This window comes from Gallus gallus, chromosome 3, assembly GCF_016699485.2.
Source record: "Gallus gallus isolate bGalGal1 chromosome 3, bGalGal1.mat.broiler.GRCg7b, whole genome shotgun sequence".
NCBI classification, from domain to species: domain Eukaryota; kingdom Metazoa; phylum Chordata; class Aves; order Galliformes; family Phasianidae; genus Gallus; species Gallus gallus.
The window spans coordinates 81,413,131-81,437,702 of NC_052534.1; the positions used below are offsets into that span (position 1 = coordinate 81,413,131).

Genomic DNA, 24,572 nt, shown 5'->3' on the forward strand with positions numbered 1-24,572 from the left:
TCACAGGAGAGGTACTCCAGCCCTTAATCAATTTTTAATTTATATGCTATATATCTTGAGGCCCAATCACAATCTCTCATCAAATTATCTTAGACAAAACTCCAGAGACTTCAAATATTCTCACATGATTTGCAGGGTCATGCTGTACTTCAGTACTGGTCTGGTCTTAAAGTCAACAGGATTCAATAGACTGTCACAGATGTGTGACATGGAGGCTTTTTAAAAATTTTTTATTTTATCATTACTCAAGCAAAAACCATAGAATCATAGAATTGTTTGAGTTGGAAGGGACCCTTAAAGGCCGTCTAGTCCAGCTCCCCTGTAATGAATAGGGATGCCTACAGCTAGATCAAGTTACTCAGAGCCCCGTCCAGTCTGACTTTGAATGTCTTCAGGGACAGGGCATCCACCACCTCTCTGAGCAACCTGTGCCAGTGCTTTACTACCCTTATAATAAAAAAGCCTTTCCTTATATCCAATCTAAATCTCCCCTCTTTTAGATTTGAAACCATTTCTCTTTGTGCTACCACAGCAGACCCTGCTGATGAGCCTGTCCCCTTCAGATACTGAAAGGCCTGTCTCAGGTCTCCCCGGAGCCTTCTCTTCTCCAGGCTGAACAGCCCCAGCTCTCTCAGCCTGTCTTCATAGGAGAGGTATCCCATTCCTTGGATCAGTTTTGTGGCACTCCTCTGGACACACTCTAACAGGTCCATGTCTCTCCTGTACTGAGGACTCTAAATCTGGACACTATTCCAGGTGAAGTTTCACCAGCACAGAATAGACAGGCAGAATCACCTTCCTGAAATCAATAACAAACAGTGAATTAAAAGCAGCTAGCAATATTATGTAACCATACCTTAGAATCCAACATACTTAAGAAGCTGATATGGCCAAGACCAGTATGTTGGCAGATCTCTATCCACTACTCTCATTTTTCCACCTAACTTCTATTACAAGAATTGTATGTTTGCTTATTTTATTTATTCATCACATTTTTTTTCAGCCAATTTCTTTCAGTACTAACATACAGCAACCAATGAGAAAAACATCTGTACATTCAGTTACGGATTTGCATAAGAAGAGATGTGTCTGAATGGAGCTAACCCACGGGAAACAAGAAGCTGAGATCTTGTGAGTCTCCTGTGCAGCTGCTCTAACCACTCTCACTAGTAGCAGTGTGACCAGAAGACAGAGCTGATAGCACATGTAACTAAACAGTAAATTCTCTTGTCTTGGGTTTCAGAAGCAAGAAACCCACTTAGAACCCTAACTGCCTATAGATATACTGCAATGCAGTGCCAGTTCCCACATCTGGATCCCCATCACAATGGGAAATCCTGCAGGTTTTTTTGTTTGTTTGTTTGTTTTTTTCATCTGCAATTGCATTTGGGAAACAATTTACTTTTTGTAATTATTTAATACAGTGAAAAAATAAGAACCCAAACACCTGTACCAACTTCCTCTTCCATCTGTAATAAAGCAGACTCATAAATTTTAATGGTGCTATACCAATGCAACTGCATACAACTATTTACTTATCAGTGTGATTTATGATGTGAATAGGAGATCACTACTCAACAGCGCATCTTAAAACGTACAGTGTGTATCTTACTTAGCACACAGTAAAAGCTAAAAGCCATATGGGAGCTAATATATATTTAATAAAATAAGGATATATTTAGAATCATAGAATCACTAAGGTTGGTAAAGACCTCTAAGATCATCTAGTCCAAGTGTCCACCTACCACCAATATCACCCACTAACCACATCCCAGTGCCACATCCAGACATTTCTTGAACACCTCCAGGAATGGTGACTCCACCACCTTCCTGGGCAGCCTGTTCCAATCCCTCACCACTCCTGAGAAGATATTTTTCCTAATGTGTAACCTCAAATCAAAACAATATATCTGGTTTTATAATATTAATATGAAATGATAACCTAATACTTGTCCAGTAGATGGGTATCAATCATACACAGTTTATCAAAGTAATGTTTGGTATGAAATAAACAGGCAGCAGTTGTTACTTTTTGTATATCAGGTTTTTTTTTTCCAATGAATCTTATCTTTGCATCAATTTTGGAATATAGATAGTTTCTAACTGCTTTAACACCATGTTCTGATCATGCAAAATGGAATTTTGGGGTCCACACATTGCAACTGAAAATCCAAGAGATAAGAACAGAGGAAGCACTGAATTAATCTCCCTTTTAAAAGCACAAAGCTGGGTGAATATCAATATAAAATTATAAAGATATATAATGAGCATCAATATAAAGGTGTGAACATAAGAGTTTCCATTTCTGGCTTACTGGCAGAAGACGAGTTTGCAACTTAGGGGCAGAATTTCAGAAGACAGGATATAGTAAAAGAGGTACTTTTATTTCCTTACAGATTTGTCTGCTCTGGAATGAGAAGTTTCCTACTGTTACGTGTTTCATGAGATCAGAATCTCATTAATTACTTCTAAAATTCTGTTGTTTCTAAACCTGCACCTTTAAAAATAGTTGTACTGTACTTTTCCCAAGGAAATTCATTCATTTCATGTGCTGTGCATGTTAGTCTAGAATATTTAACAGGCATGTAAAATTATCATCTAAATTCCTTGGTGGAGGCACAAAAGCTTCTTCTTTATCACAACTAAATTACATCAGCATGAACTTTTTTTCCCCCACAAAATGACCCTCTGATATTTGAGTTGATTAAATGGAGCTAATAAGCCCTAAAAAGGTGCAATAAATATTATGCATGCACATGGGAGAATGGTTTCAAGCTCAGGGAGGGTAGATTTAGGTTAGATATAAGGAAAAAATCTTTTACGCTGAGGGTGGTGAGGCACTGGAATAGGTTGCCCAGTGATGTGGTTGATGCCCCATCCCTGCAGACTTTCAAGGCAAGGCTGGATCAGGTCCTGGGCAACCTGATGTAGCTGTGGCGTCTCTGATCACTGCAGAGGAGTTGTACTAGATGGTCCTCAGAGGTCCCTTCCAACTCTAAGGACTCTGACTCTATGTATTAATATAATAATAAATAATCATTAAGCACCACTTCTGAAAGCACAGGAGACAAAAAATAGCAACTTAATGTCTCTTTTAATATGGAATGAAAAAGCTTTTCATCTCCAGGTGTGTGCCATGCAGAATAACATTGTTAAATAAGGTTTTATCAGCCAAGGAAAAAACACTGTTGTTTATTCTGAAGCCTATCACAACATAGAATATAAAAAACGAAGCAGCACAAGACTTTTATCTTTTTCTTTAAATTGGAATGTATAACATAAAGAAGTCTGTTGTTTATTTAAAGATGAGACACTTTTCCACCAAATTCACATTAAAAATCTCCCAATGATGATATAATGTTTCTGGTGTTCTCTTATAGTTACATTCAGGTCATATTTAGAAATGTCAATATAAAGTAAGTCTTTTCCATGAAATTGGCCTAGGTGGTTTCTGTTCAATGCAGCATAATTTTGAAGTATATGGAAAACATACTTGTATTGTTATTAATTAGTGTATAATCATGAGTTCATCACAGTGCTAAGCAGAGACAAATAACAAGAAAATAAGGACCTTATTTACACAGTCAAATGTACATTTTCACCCAATCATGCTGTAACATATGCAAATCTGGTATCATTTTTGAGGGCCTACTAGCTTTCCAAAAATACAGGTTGTGGCCTAGTAGGAAAGCCAATCAGTGGCACAAGTAGAGGGTGCTGCTTTGTAGAAGCTTGAGAAGCTGTTTGCTGTGGGAATAACGATATACCACTGATGTATACTCACATATTTCCACCTCAAGAATTACTGCTTCTTTGAGAATATTCATGCTTAGGAGCAACAGGAATTTTAAAACTTTATGCTTTATATTTTTTCTTAAGTCACTACGCTGCAACTAAGCCATACAGTGACAGTCTTGTCATTTCTTTCAGTGTAAGGTTGGTAAATCCATGGAAAAAGTCCATCACTTCCACTAGTGTGGACTCAAGATAAATAATGCAAACTGTTACTCAGTGAAGGAGCAAATAATATATTACTATTTATTTTGGACAATGATTTGCTTTAGATTTACTAATATAAAGCAGATATTAATATCTGCTAATGATTTTCTTGCTTTAGTGGCTATTAAAAATATCAGTTGTTTCCTTTCTCATTTATATTCCTATATAATAATAAAAGTGTGGAATTCTTAATATAGTCTTGATTAACTACCTACCTCTTGATTGTCTTTTTGACACCATGGAAGGCTTTCTAGCTCTTTCCCTTATGATTAGTTTCAAAAGAAAAAAGAGAATCCCCAACAGAAACAAACAAGCTAACTCAGCCCAAATGCCGACTCAAAGGAACTCTCCAAGTTCTTTCAGGCCATTAAGTTATGAGACACTTCTTATTCTGATAAAATGGGTAATCGTCTACTTCTAAAGCAATGATAAAAAAAAAATACAAAACGCTTGCAACAGTATTTCCATCAGCAACCATCCTACCTCTCACTGTTCTGGTTGCCCTAAACATGCACATCCTAGGCAGGCCGTCTGTACCATATGGCAGAGGATAGGACTTCTGCAAGAGAAGAGGTGGAACTGGCAACCTGGGACCCTCAGCTCTAACCTTGGCTGGAGTGTTGCTGCAACAAATTCAAAGTCAGTCCTCCTCAAATATAAACACTGGGGAAAATGTTACTTACTTCTGGGATGAGAACTAATGGTCAGACAAAATTCCAGTGAACACTGCATTTTAACAGACTAGGAGAATCTTCTTGAAGATGAAAAGGAGTTACATCCTCAGTGCTCCCAATGTAGTCAATGAAATGATGAATATTTAATGCTTGACAAGAGCCATCTAGTAGAATAGTGACCACTACTTAGGTAAAGATGGGAAGGTGCGTCTCTCACAGGGGCCAAGATTATGCATCGCCACAATCTAGGGTGGGAGCACTTGACTGTTCAAACATGCAGAAGGATAGCTAGTAGGGACTGAAGAGCAATTTCTTCTGTAAAAAGATACTGTGCTTCAGATCCTTTGGAAAGGAAGTAGTTCCATCATGAGACAACAGCTAACACCTCCTGGAACACTACAAGACACTTTATTTGGGACTGGGCTCTCTGAGTCTGTCAGATATAGGCACTTGTTAAATACACACTGTGCTCATACCTGCTCAAGAAGCCACAGTGACTGAAGTGAAGCCACCTTGAAACTCAACAGCTCACTTGAGGAGATTGCCACAACATGCTATGGGGAATTAAGAGGCTAACTGAACAGTTTTTGTACCTAATGCAGACATCTAAACTGACCAGCATCCATATAACCTAGTTTAACCTACATAGGTTCTGCCTTGGTACTGGTATTAACTCTGTAGACACTTAATTTACTGCCCTTCTTTATAATTAAACTGCAACTCCCTAAAATAAATAAATAAATGAATAAATAAAGTGCTGACACACATTTTCAATGGAACTATGAAAAGAGCAGAGATAGTTGTATTACAGCAGTGATCAGACAGACAACTACTTAAAACAATTTTATACATGTGTTACATAGTAAGCTCAAAGTGAGAGTGAAAATTGATAGAATCTCTACAAAATACAAATAATTTATAAGAGGAATTCATAAAAATATGAGTAAGTACTCTCAATTAACTCCTATCCCACTTAACTGTATAAAATAGAAAATTTTAAGGACTCGGGTTAAAAAAAAAAACAGTATCCAACATATATTAAATTAACTTGAATAAAAGTAGTAATAAAAATTAAAAGTTCAGTTAAGGACAAGCAATAATATACACTGAGAAAACAAACAAAGTGTAGCTCTTGTTTTCTTTTCTGATCTTATATAATGAAAAGCATCACTATTCTGTTGCTGTAAATGCTAATCTGCCATTAATGTCAAGTCAGAATGTGTAGTTTAATTTGCTTTTGATTAGATATGTATTGTATGAGTCAGTGCAGATCTTAAAAATCTATTACAGAATGCTGCAGTCAAGAGAACAATAGTTAATACAACACAGTTGACTCTTGATTGAGTTTGATTAGAGTAGATGGCAGCCATACATGCACAAGAAGAAATAAAACCCTGCAAAAGAGCTCAGAATGACAAGTTGCTGGCGTAGCAGACCTGGTGATGCTTTTCCTTCAACACATTGCCAAGAAGAAACAAAACAAAGCCAAAGAAACCCATAATAACAACATTTGTTATTTCCTTTTATGCTTTTCAAGAAATCTTACTTTAATCTTCCTGGCTTGATTGACTGTAGTAGAATGACTGGCTTAATCAGAAAAGTATTTTTAGGGGTATTTTAAGAGCTTCACTTTACTAGACTCCTTCTTCATCTAGGATCCCCACAATTACAATGATCACCTCTTCTCCAAAGTTAATCATGTATTTGAAAACATCTGGGTGTCAGTGAGGAACCAGACAGGTGCTCGCAATGAAACTCACCACCTGCAAGTACTTCAGTTTTTCAAGGATCACCCTTGCCACCCAGACTCCAGCCCTGAAGCCTGTCAGACATCCAGGTCGGGCACTAAGTGGTGCTCTTCCACTTTAAACTGCTATCTCTTGGAAGCAAAAGTTTGTACTTAGCCTTGCAAGGAGACTAGTAACCCCTCTATCTATTTGAAAATTCTTTCTCCTCAGTAAGCTACCAGAATAGTCTGTTATCTTTGTTCTCCACAGCGTAGGTTCTCAAGAATCACATAACTGAGTCATGTTCAGGCTCATTAAGAAAAGCACGTAGCCTGTTTGCACGTCACTCTCTGAAACAGAGGTATATGAATGCAAACTGAAAAACTAACATGTAATAACATCAGCAATAATCTTTATGAGGGAGCCACAGCAGACTGACAGCAAAGAAGGAAATTTTTGTGGTTGTTATGCTGGCCAAGCACTGCAGGAATAAACAAAGCATACCTCTAGAGCTATTCCAGTTTCATAAGATGACATGTGTGATCTACAGATACGCCATGCAATTGAAACGATCTAAACCTGTGTGTCCATTATTTTCCTATCAAGTGTGACATTAACTTAAACACTGAACCATATTTATTGCTAGACATATTAAAAGCACAGATGACATACAGTAGAAAATCATAACCACACTTAGGCCAAATATGTAGTAACTAAAGGCTTAATTCAGTTGCCTAAACATTGGTAGTCCTGGGCATTTGAGGCATAGGTCTGTCAGATTACAATCAGCAGGAGGCCTGCGTCTTCCAGAAGCCACAGATGGACATTTGGAGGAGACACGAGCATCTCAAACAGCACTGGATGCCTGGGGCTAAGCACTAAAATGAACACTTTTTAGGGTACCCTTTTAGATAACGTAGAAAAGTTCTTACTGGCATCTCTAAAGTAAGCATAGGAGCTCCGCCTATTTAAAAAGCATTCCTCCATTTAACGATATTTCCACAGCAGACATTACTGCTGGTATTCCCTGGAAGTTCAAAAATGTGGCAGAACTCTAATTGTAAATGGAGCCTTTGGAAGGATGTAAAAAAATTCAATAGGAATAGTCACATGATAAATTCGCAATAAATTGTACATCTCCTCAATTCAAGTAGGTCTTGTAAAGAAAGATTTAATTTCATCAGGTTTCAGGTAGTTGCCAAAGTGTTGAAGTACAAAGTTCATAGTAGTGTGCTGATCTATAAGTGATACCACAAAAAGTTCTGTTTGTAATTTATTATTTTTTAATTCTGTTAATTTTCAGTAATATCAAATGTTCTTGATCCAATTCTGTTTGCAATCTATGGAATCTTAATTTCTCAAGACTGCGATAGCAGCATTAAGCCTGTTGTCATAGAGATCACAGGAACATCTAATCTTTTTTCTTTTCAAAACAGAATATCAAACAATATCGACAGAAATCAAAGGGCAACAAGAAGAAACACAGTTTATAAAAATAGAAGGCTGTAAGAATAGAAGATACTAAGGCTTAAATATACTTGAAAAGATCTTATAATCCCTGGCATTAGGTTTAACTTTAATTGATCCTGTGAGAGTTTTCTTTCTTTCTCAAGTATTTCTACACTGATGCCATAGATATTGACCCGATGAAGTGAGTGGTAGCTCACCAGTATTAGATGGACAGAAGCTTTCCCCTTGCTGCCATTTGTTCCTTCCTCCGTGCACCATCTCATTGTCCATACAGGCACACAAGTACCATTCTGATCTCTGGTGCCAGCTCTATCAGTTCTTCATATTGTTTGCTGCCAAACAAAGAGGACAGCAAACTTTTGTATCACCAAAGCACAGTCTGTGAGCCACTGGATGAACCATGGATGAGCAGGGAGCTCAACTCACAGCAAAGCAGAAGTGAAGGAAAATACGAAATGTTACAAGATGCAGAACTGTAAGTAAATTTAAACCATTCTGCCTTTTTAAGTCTTCTTCAGAAGCTGTATAAATGTTTTTAAGACCTTTAAAATGTTATTATGATGTGGCAGTTTTGCTATTTTCTGATTACTGTATATTTCAGTATGCCATAGTACTCCATTAAAAAAGAAAAGAGAATATTTGCTAAGCTAGATGTATCCTCCATTTCCTCTTTCTTTTAAAAACAATATTGCTGATTTATTCAGCATTGGTTGCAGCAGCTATGTAGCTTCTTCTGTGCTGTGACGAGGACAGTGTAAGGTCTCTCAGAACAATTGCTGCAGTTATTTCATTATATCTCTGTCCACCTTCCCATTTCAATCAAATTAGCAGCTGCTCTTACTCTTCTACCTCTAAAAGAGCCACTGTGTTGTTTTGCTTCCAGCTCCTTATACCAGTAAATAAAGGGAGTGAGTGAGAAAAGGAGAGAGACCAAGCAAAACGTGAAGGGATCTGCTCTTACAGCTAGTGTACTGGTGCCATCAAAACACGTCATTGGCAGTACAGAGATGGGCCTGGGTTTTGTATGGCTTCCAAAAGATGATAAGCTCTTTTGACAATGATGCCTTTTCAGCATCTTGTATTCTGACCCCTAAGCATTAATGACATGGATTAACAATGAAACCACAGGTATGAATAAATACTGGCTCTTGTTCTCTTAGACATATATTGTATGCTTGTGTTGATTGCAGACATTGGACTGTCTGGAGCTTATGATGAAAAAATTCTGTATGGAACTGACTAGGTTTACTTCCAATTCATTACCTGACTTCCAATTTATGACTTACTCCTTTGCATGTGATCATGCCAAGTATAGATTTGTCCTATGATGTTCCTCAGACACCTATTATTTCCTAGAAGGGCTGATGACCTCATTGGATATGCTAGCTATATTGTCAGTGTACTGTTGACAAATGTAAGGCTCATTTTGCTTAATTGGCAAATGTTCTCTAAATAAACCACAATTCATGGGGGCAAATCATGCAGTGCTTAATGCTAATGGCTTATTTGTAGCTAGAGTATGAGGAAATGTAACCCTGTACTGCCTCTTGTTTTTAAAGTTACTGCATGAAAGAGAAGTTAGTTGCCTTAGACTGTGAGTGCAGGAAAACTACCTTTTATTTATCAATTGTGACGACTTTTACTGAGTATGATTGATGATGACACACATCTTCCACAAGAAAGTAAGTTGTTTATGTTTTGACAGGGCCACAAGAAGGTATTCTTGTTTCAATTACAAATAGTTAAGAGTTTAGCCATGCATTCTGAAACCATGTAGCATAGGAAAAATTACATTATTTGTTCATTTAATAAATTCTTAAGTTGCCTTTTTTTTTTAATACTCAATACCCACATAGTTCAAGTCCAGAGAAGAAATACTGAATGTTCCTATCCTCTTGAAAGCCTGTAACATTCTCATTTCACCTTTTCCTGAAGAAGGCAGGAACACATTAACGGAACAGGGGACCTATAAAGAGGTAAATTTTGTGCTCAGTTGTAACAACAGTCTGTCCAGTACTTATTCCATTCTCATCAATGAAAAAAATCTAAATATAAACATACTGAAATGAAGGCACTTTGATTCAAAAGGGTACTCCAGGTTCTCAGGAAAAAGACCTCAGTCTTTTAAGTAGGCTCTCCTTCATGGCCCTAAGGCCTACATGTTGGTGAGCACTCAGATTTATACTTAACTTGATCTCTTCTCTGCACTGAAAATATTATTGCTATACTGCTTTGTGAATAAGCCTTCAACAAATGCAGATGACAGATTCTGGGTTGTTAATATTTGCATTAATCTCCTTAACAGAAGGACATTCTGGGAAACACTTGAAATCTGCAAACTGTTGGAAGAGAATATGGCAAGAGATGAGCATGTGTGGGAGAAGAAGAGAAAAACAGGTTCTTGAACCCATAATTGTGACTCCCACACTGTTTCTTTCAACTGTCTGTGGTAACAGTGCTTATAATACCTTATCCCTTCAAGGCCATGACATCTTCCATGTGGTTACATATTAAGTTTGTTTTGCACTGTTACAAAATAGTACAAATTTTAGAGAACCTGGCTGCATTCACAGCCTCAAAAAGCAAGCAGGGTTTTCAGGAGTAAGTGTAATGGCAAAAGCAACAAAACCTTCATTTATGTCAATACAGTACTACAACACTACAGTAAAGTGTGTGTACATTTGCAGTCATGCTAGTATTGACAGCCTAATTCTCAGTGCCACCATAGAAAAAGCAAATACGCATGCTAAATTATACAATTCCTATTTTATTTGAATGCACAATAGAAAATAATTATTTATTAGTGTTTAGCTGAAGCAAATTTGGGGGATATTTCTTCTAGTTTTCATCCAGATGATAAACCCATGTTATCAAGCAGTGGATGTTCCAATGAACAGTTGTACTGACTTCCATTAAATTATTCCTGGAATTAAGTTCCCTATAATGGGTCATCCAACTTTTGGATCCCCTATTGTCACCAAATTATAAATCCAGATAAAATACACATAGTCATTCAACCACCTTTTAGCAACAAAGGTCAGTATGTCTAAAGTAACCATCGGTCAGGAAACTAGCAAAGCAAGGACAGTACTTACACTGCTACCCTTTAGTTTTAAACTAGCCTTCAGAGATGCTTTAGACTAAATTCATATCTTAAGTAATTTTATAAACAAGTAATTTATTACTCGTTCATGAAAACCCTCTCCTTCTGGTGCTATGTATCTGATATGATATGAAAACAAAGAAGCAAAAAAACAACAAAAAAGTACATATCCCATTCTGATAGAAACGGCAATTTTTCCTGTAAAAGATGTGAATAGAAACAGGATGGTGCAGGATGCACTACTGTTTATTTAAGTCACAATGTCATTAATTTATCTTGGGCCTCCTTGCCATTCAGAGAGCTGTTCAATTAGTAACTGTTCAGAGGTATGCGCAATGCAGAGGATGCTTTGCTTCCATCAGAAGGGTCAGAGAAAAAGTTGAAGAGAGGGCTGTCCTAGATGAAAACAAGGTACCAATGGCACCTGAAGGTCTCAGTTGAACCTGCTATATGATGCTCCAGGCACCAAGAGTGAGACCCAGCTCAGAGGTATACTTGACAATCTCTGTAACATGGAGGACAGGGCAAGCAGAACAAAGGCACCAAAAAGGCTTTCTATGTAACCATACAGCTACCTTCTTGATCCTTTGTGTAAAGATGAGCAGAAACACCTTTCTGCGGAAGGGAAGAGCCCTTCCAAGAGAAACATGCTCAGCAAAATAAAAATCGTTAAGTGTTACCTCTGCAGTCAGGAAAGGGGAGACAACATGAGCAAAAAGAAAATTGGAGACTAAAAACAGAAAAAATTCCTTTTGCCTATGCTCATGTTTTCTCTTAAAGGCTTTGACCACTTCTCTGTAGCTCAAGATGTGTCAGCAGTGACTACACCTCTTCTGGTCCCCAGCTTAGGGAATGCATTCTCCATGGTGGGCTAGGAACACTACTTGCTGCAGAGGTGTTCCCTATCCTCATGAAGTTGTTCAGTTAGAGTAACCAAAATGAAACAGATTTTAAAGAGAAGGGAGGAGCCCAGCTGGTGTCTTATACTCACGTAATTGAAAAATATCTATTTTTATCCTTTTTCTGCCCAGCACTAATCCAACTGCATTGGAAACCAATTACTGAACCTGAAGTGATTTTGTTATGGCCACAGAATGCACAGAAACAACAGATGTAAACATACAGATAAAGGAACTATTTAGCCTCTTCCATGGAAGAGGTTGTATGCCCACAATTTTAACACTTAGGGGGACATTGCACTTAACAGGGACACTTCTTTGAGACACCACCACACCTCTCTCACCAGAACGAGTTCTAATACTGAGATCTGGACGTAGGTCTTTGCTGTGCTCCCAAGAAGAGCTTCCAAAGCAATTGTTGATGGTTCAGACATAGAACCAAAAATCTGCCTTCCCATTCTTCCCCATTCCTGTCAGAGCAGCTATAAACATCTGGAGCATGGCTCACTGTTGGCATTAACTCCTGGAAAAATTAACTCAAAAATCTATCCTCAATGTTATTCAGTCTTATCATCAAAAATTCACAGTAGACATCAACTACACATACTCCGCAAAAACATTAAGATATAACCAAGAACAAAAAAGTGGGTTTTTTTGTTTGGTTTTTTGTTTTGTTTTGTTTTGTTTTTGTTTGCTAAAGAATTTTATTCTATATTACACAGCTTTGGAAGGAGTACATTAAACCTCTTTAACTGAAACATAATCTGGAAGTCTTGAGAGCATTTTTTTATCATAAGTTGAAGACACAGGTAAGGAAAGAGGGAGAGTATTTCTTCTGAACAGGGAAAACTAAAGAAAGGGATGAGAAAGGATGTGTAATTTGTTTAAGATGAAGATGTAAGTCTTCTAGAGTTTATATCCTACATAATAGGATGGTTTTTGCAGTACCATTGAGGAGCTACTTGGACTGAACACAGGCTCATACAAAACTGGGATGATGAAGAGTATTGAGAAGAGTTGAGATAAAGAGGTCAGTGCAGAACAATTAAAAAACCCAAGTCAATATTTGATTTGTATTCTAAATAAACTTTTGCTGGAGAGCAGAAGGTGAAAGATAGCATGAATAATAGGAGATAAATAAGTTCAGAAACTACCACATCTGACATGGCAGCAATTGCAAAAGTTGACACTCAAGTCACGGTACCTTTTGGTAACCTTTACAAAAATTGAGGGGAGCAACACTGAAATGAACATATGCTTGCATGCAGACATTTAATAATGTCAGTCATGTTGAAAGAATGATGCTTTACCTGCCTCTGAAAGAGGGGTGGGGGAGGGGAAAGGGGCCATGAGCAGAACAAATTATTTCAGTATTTTGTAAGAATTCAGAACGTACTTCTGAAGAAAGTATATGAAGAAAATCTAGGATAAAGGAAATACGGGAAAAGTGGTTGGAATTAGACAGGTGAAAGCTAATTAAATCCAGAGGTTTCTTTTACAGTTTTGAATATAGCAATTTCCTAAACAGAGGAAACATGTCAATGCCAATTCAAAAATATCTAATCACTGAACCAGACCTAGATATGTCCAGAATTTTACAGCTGAGAGTATTTAAGAGCTTTAAATTGAGAGTATTCTACTTAAATAGTGGAGGAAGAAAAAGAGGCATATGAGTGGGTTGAGAATGGCTAAAATTCATTGGTGTCATGTTGCTGTGGAAAAAATGTTAAATGTGATCCCGGATTATAATAGATGAAGTATTTCCAGTATAGACTGTCTGGAAACTACATCTTCTACACCATGTGCATTTTGGCCACTATTCAAGAAAGATAAATTAATCTGAAGCAAGAGTAAAGAAGGCCCAACTGAACAATGAAGCCATAGAAGTATATTCAACACAAAATGAAACTGAAAGAACCTGGCTTATTTAGATCAGCAAAACAACAGTTGACAGTGGATATAGCTTTTTTCTTCTAAACAGAATCATGAAGGAGGAATGTATTTAACCACTAACCAACGATGTTGTAGAAAATAGGAGAGCACAAACCACCTGCCAAAGCTGAGGCTGAAAATAAGATTTCCAACCAAAGAAGAGATACAGCCATTCCAAGTAGGAAGTAAAGAAAAACTAAGTAATTTTGAAGATGAAGTTCATGGAAGTTTCTAATGAGCGTATGGTGTGGTTACCTGTAAAAGCTGGTAATTAGACTTACCAACTCAAGAGTAATACTATGACAATAATGGGCATGGACAGAAGTCCATTATTGGTAGGCAGACAAACCAAAGCAAGACTGAAAGATAAATTCATTCTGGTTGACTCCAAATGGAAATTTTTATAGTGGTTTTTTTCCACCCAGTTAATGAAATGAGAAAACCCCACCATTTTTTTTTTTTTTGTCCTACTTTCAACAAAAGACAACAGAATGATTCATTTTATTCTTGCGTTACTTAATTTTTAAAAGCCTTTACAATCTGGTTTCAGAACACATTCTTTCAAAATGAAAAGCCGAAACATTTCCTTTTGAAACCATTGAAATGGAATGATTTATCTTTTCAGGTGTGTACTCTCTCCAAAGGTATTTCAGTGAAGTCTGTTTGAGGATTCAACACCATCTCAGAAATTGTTTCCAAGGGGGGGCACAACTAGCACAACAAGGAAAGTTAAAAATACTTTACACTAATCCAGTTTTCAGGGACATTAAACAAGAATTTACCTGTGGTTAGGAATCTGGACTATTCTTGGAGAATTAAAACATTCCCCAAAGGTGTCTTATTTCAATTCACATGTGTTTTATGTATTTTTATCTTGACAAGGATGACAGTGAATTGAAAGGTAACTTGTTCAGCCTTAAATAGAGGTTTATAGTATTAAAGAAAAAAATGTCTGTGATAGCTAGAATAATTAGTTCTCACTGGGTCTTCATGTTTACTCATCAGAGTTTGAAGGTTATATTTGATTTGTCTGACTTCAGAGCTGCCATCTGGTTAATGGATTCATTCACTTACATAATCTGCAAAAATGCTTTCAGGTTCACTTTCTGGTAAAACTTCAAAACTGACATTCAACTTAATTAAATATTAGTGACACTCCTCCCTTCCCCACAGAAGCAGCTAAAGGAAGATGAGCACATGAATACGTGTATGATAAGCTGTGGACTCTCAAGACTTCAGTGCAGAATGGTATTTACCAGAGGTCTTGAAAATGGCACACAAATGAGTCTGGACTATATTCAGAAAAGTTTACTATCTTTCTTCCTTTTTTTTTTCTTTTTTCTTTTTTCCTTTTCCTTTTTTTTTTTCTATTTTTTTTCTTTTTTTCCCCAATGGAATGGTAATTACTTCACTTGAAGTCTCAAAGAAAAAGAGAGCATGATACAAGCATTTCAGTAATTTTTGCAATCAAAATGTTAATTGGGCTTTATACAGGAATATCTTCCTTCCTATGAAGTTGTACAAAAAAATCCATTCTTAAATAGACTTTAATTAAGTAGTATGAGCAGACTTGATATTTTCCAAGTCCACAGTTAGATACTGTACAACTATGTAAAGTACTTTGTAAATACCTGATAAACCCGATTAAACACAGAGACAGACTTGATATAATAGTTAAAGCTGAATGAATTCTTCAGTACAAAGCATTTTTAAAATCAGCCTTGAGTGTGATAAGGTAAATAACCCAGTAACCTGGGTCTGTTCAGCCTGGGTAAAAGAAGACTGAGGGGCAATCTGATAAATGTTTATAAATATCTGACTGGAGGTGGGAGGCAAACGGATGAGGCCAGGTTCTTTTGGATGGTGTACAGCAACAGGACAAGGAACAATGGCGTAAAACTGGAATACAAATGTGCAAAAGAATTTATTTATGGTAAGGTGACAGAGCCTTGGAACAGGCTGCTCAGAGAGGTTATGGAGTCTCCTTCTATGGAGATATTAAAGACCTGTCTGGATGCCCACCTGTGTGACCTACTGTAGGGTACCTGCTTTAGCAGGGGTGTTGCACTGATCTCTTGAGGTCCCTTCCAACCTGTGCAATTCAGTGATTCTGTGAAATCATGCCAGAAAACATTACTATGTCTTTGGGTCTTTTAGTCTGAACAGGAGTTCAAAAACCCCATTAACCTTAACAGGCAAATGTTCTGCTTTCACATCTGCTATAACATCACAGTTCTAGAAGACTGAAACAGTGGTATTACTAAAACAAACTAATAAACTAAAAAAATACACAGAAAGCGTTAACAATTCTGCAAACAAAACTGAAAAAATACGAAAAAAGTAATTCACCTGAAAAAGAAGTAAAGTATGGGATTTGTGGGATTTTAAAGAAAGACTGAGTGTGCTAAAACACAATTCTAATTATTTAACTTATCCACAAAAGAGTTGCTTTGGTTATAGTACCTCTTCAGAGGCAAAAGCAAGATATTAGGAAAACAGTACCTTGGGCTGTTGACATTCATTTTCAATAAGTCCTGAAAAAATGAGCGAGTTCCAGGGTGACCTAGAGAGAATAGAGAAGCTGACAGAAGAAATTACAGGCTTGTAGAGCTCTTAGCCTCCTGGATTCCCCCAAAAACATGAGTGAATAACTGTTACAGACTTCAGTAAATATATTAATCAAATTGGGAAAGGCAGTTAATGGCAGTTAGAATTACTTCTCTGAAATGACACCCAGACAAATGCGTTGTGTATTATCCTAATAAATGTATGTGTTCACTTGACAAAAAGAGCTTTACTGCTGCATTAGGATTAGATATGCACCCAAGCTCTAGAAACTAATGGCAGTCTAACTATTAATTAGATTGTGGTACATGACCACAATCATAATAATGAATTAACCATAAGACTTAATAACAATTAAAGGTATGGATAGCCTGACGCTGCAGGAACTGTTCATTGGCTCAGCGTTGTTCATCTGTACATGCATACTTCATAATAAAAGGAAATGCAGACAGAGAATGCATTACCTCATTTCTGAGGTGGTGTGTGCAGATGACATACATTGGATTAAAAAACTGAGTTAATAACAACAGTCCTGCTGAATAGATCCTTGTGCTATCTGTTGGAAGGCCAAGAGCAACTTTTCATTCGATTCAAACTCTTTTCATTCGATTCAAACAGCTGATCTCAGAGAAATTTAAAATCACATTAGTAACTAAAAAAAATAAAATGTTACACTATCTGCCTTCAGTGGAAGTTCACACTAACACAAAACAGCTTTTCATAACGCAGGTTTAGAGAACTGTAACAAGAACAACCTCTGACGCAAGTCAGTTCTTCAGAGAGAAAGGCACATTAAGATCATATGACTTGAAGCTGAAGAGAGAAGAATGAAAAACTGAAATGACTTTAAGCTTCTTTCATTGGGAAGGTTAGAGTAAGATATCATTGAGTACATGGACTTCGTACAAAAGAAAGTTCTATTTTCAGCATGAGTTATGGTACTTAGTAACAATGTAAGGCCATAAGTCTATAGTCTGAATTGTAAAGATAATCATGTTCACTGTCCAGCCCTTGAAACTGTGAAAATAATGCAACATCACTTCAAACTCTGGGAAACAAAACTACAGCGTGTGCTTTTTTTTGTGATTCAGTTCTTGGGAGATTTGAGGAACCTTGTTTTGACACTCCTTCTAAGATGCGGCAATGTTGGCAACTGAAAGGGAACAGCTATCCCAGCTGTACTGTTATCTTTACCTTCTGAATTGCCATTTTATCCAAATGCCATTTTAAACCACTTCACACTTAATCCTTTTGTGGAGGGAAGGGACCACTCTTAAAATATCCCACACTGATTTGTAGATGATATCAATTTAGCAGCGTGGATATCACGTTCAGAGCTCTTTTCAGTAAGGAAAGAAAGCGGCTGTTTCTTTTTCAAAGCAATACTTTTACCCAACCCCAAACTGCTTCTGCACCTTAAAGCCCACTACTAAATATTTAGAAGCCCATTATTTCTAAGCATCAATGTACTCATCAATCATCAAATATAAGAAAGGCATTGTTCATAATCACAAAAATGTATGGTTGAAGAAGTTCGGTGTTTCCTATGAACAGCCAAGCACTCGGTGATCAGTTAGTTGAGACTGAAAACATTAGGCACATTAAAATGTTTGTATTGCACTGTGTAAGAGATTTTTCTTTTATATCATTAACTCAAAGTTTGCTGAGGAACAAGTCCAGGCAAGTCCTGGGCAAAGGTAGAGAAATCTTCTGTCTGGAGGACACTGATGGACAGGTCCTGGCTAAAGGGTTGTGAAATCCTTTAAGGAACACAGATGGACAAGGTCAGGGGCAACAAGAGAGGGATAAGCTGCTGATAATGGCTGGGAAACGGTCTTTTGTGTGGACTTATCTCAAGGAAGATGGCCATCTCAGGAAGTACGCACATGACTCTTGCTCAAGCACCCAGGGATGTCACGTAGGCAGGAAAAAAAAGGAGGATAAAAGAGGGCCCAACAACCATGAGGCTAGAGGGTTTCTGCTATCAGATCCCTCACCATGATGGACTCGAGGTTTCTGCCATCAGATCCCTCACTACGGACCGTATGCCGACGGACTTCCCTGGGCTGCTACCTGAGACCTGCTGCTTCCTCCCAGGCTTACTCTGCGGCTTCTTCCTGGACCCACCCGGTACCTGCACCCTCTCGTTGCCCAAGACCGGCCTCGCTGCTCCTGCCCTTCAGCCTCGGACCATCGGAACATCGTGCAACGGGACTGCTGCCGGATCCTGGTGGTGACTATCCCCGCTTTACGCAATTCTTGCTTCTTTCTATCTTTTCTATCGCTCGCCTTCCCTTTCCCATCACCCCAATCCGTAATAGTGCCCATCCTCCCCTTTCTTCATCTCCCTTATTAACATTTGTAATAAACTGGTCGGACCAACATTTGAACCGTTGTTTCTTAATCTCACACCGGGCAAACATATTTCAAAGAACCTCCTCTCCCTCCTATAAATTGGAGCGAGACACACTGATAAAAATAAAACACTTCTATAAAATATTGACAGTAGCAGGGCCTGCATTTGCAACAAGTACTGTAGAATGCTTAATCACCCTGGAGAGCTAAGTCTTCATCTATATTTATATTTAAGGACTCCACACAGACCAGCTGCAGCCCATGTTTCTGACCGTCCTTTGCAGAATTCTTAGAAGAAATAAAGTTCAAGGAAAGCACTAGAAACTGTTTTTGCCTCTGTAAGAAATCTAATATCACTTCTTTCCTTTTTTTTTTTCTTTTTCTTTTTTCCCACTCAAGTGTCCTAGATGCTATTACATTCATGCTTTGAGCTCTGTCTTCTTTGCACTACCTGATTCTAAGTCTAGGAGAAATAGGGAACTGTTGAGGTAGTACTCACATAGGGATACGAGACCAGGCCCTTTCCTCCATAAATTGCTTGGTAAAGAAATACAAAAGGTACATAAAGCAGTGTATGTACACAGAAAAAGTGGATGCAAACTGATCAGAATTCTTCAATCATTTACACTGACAGTAAAAGTTAATGCCTATTCTACTATCTCTTCCCCAGGTTCTAAGAACTCAAGTGCAGTTCTTCTAAGAACACAATTCACTCATGTGGCAGGAAACATAAGGTGAATATCAATGTGTATTTATCACAATGGTAATTTTTACTTGCTAACTCTACCCATTTTTGTTCTAAATTCAATAGAAAGTTATCATTACCAGTCTGTTGTCCAACACAAGTAGCACAAGAAAACTAGGACTCAAACTTGCTCAGAAATGTGAATGTTGACTGAACTCCTGAAAAGCCTCAGAATCATTCATTTGCAATTCATTTTAGAAGAGACGTTGCAAAACAACTACATTACTGAAAACTTTTCAACTAAAAGTAGAACAATATATCTATGTTTTGCTCATTTGTAGTGGTTTGAAATGGTTGCCTGACACTTGCTAGCTAATTTTCAAGCTGGTTTCATGCTGGCACCCTCAAACTGCAATTTATGCCACATATCAGATGTATTAAGGATCAGCATTCTTCTGCTGAATAGAGTACCAGACTTGTCTCTGAATAGCGTACCAGATGAGGAAGATCATGTACTGTTTCCACTTCAGTCTGAATATTTGTGCAGCACTTATAACAGCCTGTTAAGAGAACCACGGATGCCAACTTCTCAGCATTTCCCTCTCAGTTTGCTAAATTGGTACTACATCTTTTGACTATCTCTGGATTACTCCCTGATACGACCAATTTAGACTGTGATTTCATTAAAATAATCATTACTAGAGTAAATACCATCTAAATGAGTGTGCAGCTGGTGAAACACAGCAGCTACAATACAAGGCAATCTGCTTTAGTTCCACCTCCTTATACGTGCTTATACAAAGAATAATGAATATGTACACAAACCTAGAATATAATAGAACTCATACATTTTACTTACTAGTTTAAAATCCTAATGGAAAAAAAAAATTCCTACAAAATGAAAAGAAATTGTTCTGCTTCTTGAGATTTCCTCACACGTTCTCTGGATATAAAATGGTGTATTCATTCCAACCTCAGAGATCAGGAGTGCAGTAATCCTTATCACACTTACTACAGATAGAATACACATTAACTTGAAAATAAAACTGCAAAAATGCAACTCTGAAAACGTGAACATGCTGCCACATAGCACTCAAACAGCTGTTGCCACTGATGTTCATAATTCACATAAATTGAAATTGGAGCCAGGATCTTCACAAACCCTGCAAAAGACATTGTTCTTTCATTTCCTCCTCTTAGCATTTTGCACCTTGCTTCAAAATGTGTTCAAATGTTTCAGAGCTTTTAATTAACAGTTACAGAAGGTTTTTAAAGCACCCATTTTCAAATGCGTTTTCCAGGATGTTAGTGGCTCCATTTTTACATATACACACAAACAATAAACAGACTAAGGATGCCTTAATACAACATGTAATTTGTTATGTCATAAACGTTAGAACAATGCCTGAAATAGATATACAGCTTTAAGAATAGCAAAACTGTATTTAAAAGCTGGAGTTGTACAAATAACGTAAGGCACATCACCAATTGCATGACTCTATGAATTCTTGCTAGAAGGGGAGTCATACGTATACATATGTATTATACATACATATAATATACATATATAGATATTATTAGGAAAAATCAGTTTTCATTAATGGCACAAAGTGATTTCTGACAGAAACCCCAACAGTTACACTATATATCTCATCTTTAATTTGCTTGAGCAGCAAAATAACATGACTGCTATTTAATTAGATGCTCCACTTCCTGTTCTCTTCAACCTTTGCTTGTCAGACTGTGAGTATTCCTTTGGGACTTTAAGTAGTCTTGTAGTTTTCCGTGTACAAAAAATTTGTTCAGAAGTTTAAATGTTCAAATCCAATACGGTGACCTATCACAGCAGTAAAAGATGTACAATGTGTCCATCAATAGATGTAAAAAACAAAACAGAACACAGAAGTGGAAATGTAAGGCAAATGGAGAAACCGCAATTTAACCTTTTCTTTAATCTGACAAATTCTTCCTGAAGAAATCAGAATATAGGAAACAAAGTACAACAACTTTGGCATCAGTAACAGCTTAATATGACCCTCATACAATAATGAGGACTGCATTCCCATTAAACTACTGAATTATAATTTATCAAGGCAATTACTACAAACTAAACAGAGTTAAATTTTCCTCTGGGTCCATAAATTAAGTGCAATGAGCTGTTTCACAAGCCTCTATCTAACAAAAAAGCCCCTTAAAATGAAGTCATGGACAAAGATCTCATTCACACGTCTTGTCTTCTCATTCTCAGGAAGGAACATTTCCTGGGCATCTGATTGTCTGATTTGATTATGCAAAGAACGGAGACATTTTAAGTTACTCATTTTTGTGCATTTCTATCTCAGACATTTCTGCTGAGCAGTATGGTACCTAACATCAGTTCACATTAGATATTTCCTAACATAGGACAAAAAATACAGTCTGCTAGAACGAATATGACAGCTTTCAGTCTCCATGTATAAAAAAAGACAGAGAAGTAGAAACAAACTTTATAGCCTTAAAAATACCACTGGAGTTGATGTCACTGTATTATTTAGTCCTCTTTTCCCCTCCCACAGCAATATCTAGAAATCATTTAGGAGGTAAAGGAAATCTTTGCAGAAATTGTCCAACATCCCTATAAGCGTATGAAATACTGATATAAATTCTTTAATTTTGGTTTCCTTGTAAAATAAATAAAGGCATTCATGTGGAAAACTTCAGATCTATCAACCTGTTCCCCTATATAGAAACAGATTTCTTGCTCTTGGGAGCACCAAAAAACCAATGAGTTTTTCTCATTTCCTTTATGACTTTGCTATTCTATTTTGGTAGACGCTCAATTCGATTTCTGATGCAGTGTGCTAACTTTTCCCAAGTCTCTTAAATCCAACAGCACATATTGTGAGAGATTTCATAAGTAAGTTGAGTTTACTTTAATAGTGAAGGAATATTTTAATATCTAATAAAAAAAAAGTGTCAGATAAATAACATGCTCATACCAACACATCTGCATGACTGCAAATTAATAGTTCTTAGAAATCTTCAATAACCTAAAAGAAGAAAAAAAAGGGCTCTGTGAATAAAGACTGAATGTTTTAAAATCTTCAGATTTGTATAGGAAAGGAGGTAATAGAGGACGTATTTTCCTAATAAGTTCAAAGACAAAATTTAAAAATATCTAAACATCTTTTCTTCTAATAAAATATGCTATGGTTTTATGAGACCAAAGTCTGAAACCATAACATGAAGAAGCAGCAGTGGTTATTTATCAATAAAGCTAGAAGTATGTTAGTAACTATGGTATAATAGATGTGGAATACTGTGAATTAAGCTCAATATGAATTGAAAAGAGAAAATTGAAAGGGCTGTGACATTTTATGGTGTAATTAGAAAATTAATGATTCTGTTTGACCCCAGGATCTCAGGCTTCGTTTTGTTTTTGTATCCAAGGAGATGTATCTTTCCTGATCTGGATGCCCTTTGCAGTTGACTATGTTTCTACTATGTCTGTTTCAGAATCTTTGAATTTGGACATGACTGTTGGTCTTTCTCTTGTCAGTGATGAACCATCAAGCTGACAAGTTTATAGGTGCCATTACTGTCTGAGTCTTACGTGACTTCTGTTACAACTTTTCAGCTCTTTTCTCCAAGTGCCTCTCTGCACACTAGAACACAGGTTATTGGAGACAAGTCAACAGGTTAATGTGACCTGGAACATTTTGTCCCTTCCAGTTTGAGGAATGTAGCTGCTCTGTAAGAGTTATATTAGACTGTGTAAGAAGTCTGGATGCAAGATGTACTGGAACATGGAAGGTCAACAGGTCAACCCCCGCAATTTTACAACTTCACCCAAAGATTAACAGAACAGATACATCTAAAAGATACATAACTGAAGGAAGTCATGTTTATACCTATGTAGTAACTTCTAAAGATGCTGTGAATAGAAGCAAGTTAAAATATTAAGAAAATCAGTCATAACAAAAATTGTACAGAACATAGAAAACATGAAGGGCAACAAATAAAAGCAGTAAGATACAGAATCACAGAATTCCAAAATCACAAGGATTGGAAGGCATCTCTGGAAATCACCTAGTCTAGCCTAGCGAAATGAGATTCCCTAGAGTACCTATAATGTAATGATGGAGTAGTTCCAATAATAACGTTCAAGCTTGCTTCATCCACTTCAAAGGTAGGCTAAGCAAGTTTAAACATTAATGAAATTTCAGTTAGCACATTGGATATTTTGGATAAAGAAGATCAGGACACAGTGAAAATAAGTAGTGGTAAGTGGCATGAAAAATAAGAATATGTAGAAATGAGACTCAAACTTCAAAACTTTATGCTTATGTATTAAAAAATAAAGAGAATAATAACTGCATTTGATACATCCTCAGCAAAGTACACAGATGTCTTAAAGATAGGAAATTATTTAAACTAGCAGGTGTCACCGTTCTTTTAGATCTCCATCTAAATGAGGAGAAAACACTTGAGTTTACATCTTAAATCCTCATGTTACTTGCAGATATCACTCTAGCAGCAACAGATAGGAGCAGTAAGTTAGGGTATGAACTAGTCATTACTATTTCTCAGAACTCTCAGTGAGACACCAGGGCTCACGTTGGGTAACTGCACATCCAGCTAAGGAAAGAAGTGATTACAGATGGACAGAATTAGAACTGGCTTCAAATTTGCCAGAGCTGGTCTCTTCCTGATATCTATCTTTTATGCTGTTACACAAGATAGCAAGTTCTACAAGCAAAAAGGGGTAACTACACAAATGTTAAAATGTTATTGCATTCTACATGCCATTTCCCATAACTTACGACATTTTTCAGTCGAGAAATTTATGAGCTTGGTAGCTGCATTAAATATGCTTGTTTGGGAGTATCTAAAACATAGAAACAGAAGTTTCTAAAACATTTTCACAATCTTCTCTCCCAGAATGGTCATTAGGCATGGGATGGATTAACATTTTAAATACCCAATCAACATGGCTCATTTGATTTTCTCTTCTGAGGCAAGGTTTCCTGAGAGCTGGCACAAAAGAAATGACACATTCAAAAGTAACATAGCACGGGTTTTTTTTTGTTTTTTTTTTTTTTTCATTTGAGATCTGAGTCATTCTGCTATTTCTTTGTGTGGGAAAGACGGTATTTCTTCATAAGGACCCAAGCCTTGAGCTTC

General features: G+C 37.0%; 1 protein-coding gene and 1 long non-coding RNA gene across 4 annotated transcripts in view; both read right to left on the reverse strand.

The window, feature by feature from the left end:
* KCNQ5 (potassium voltage-gated channel subfamily Q member 5) overlaps positions 1–24,572 on the reverse strand; it is a 263,525-nt gene that overhangs the window by 170,246 nt on the left and 68,707 nt on the right. The gene's annotated exons all lie outside the window — the stretch shown is intronic.
* Positions 1–24,572, reverse strand: part of LOC124418357 — a 42,517-nt gene continuing 17,945 nt past the window's right edge. The window contains exon 3 of the long non-coding RNA XR_006939001.1: positions 1–24,572. This exon is cut by the window's right edge and continues 6,566 nt beyond it. This is a non-coding gene — a long non-coding RNA (uncharacterized LOC124418357).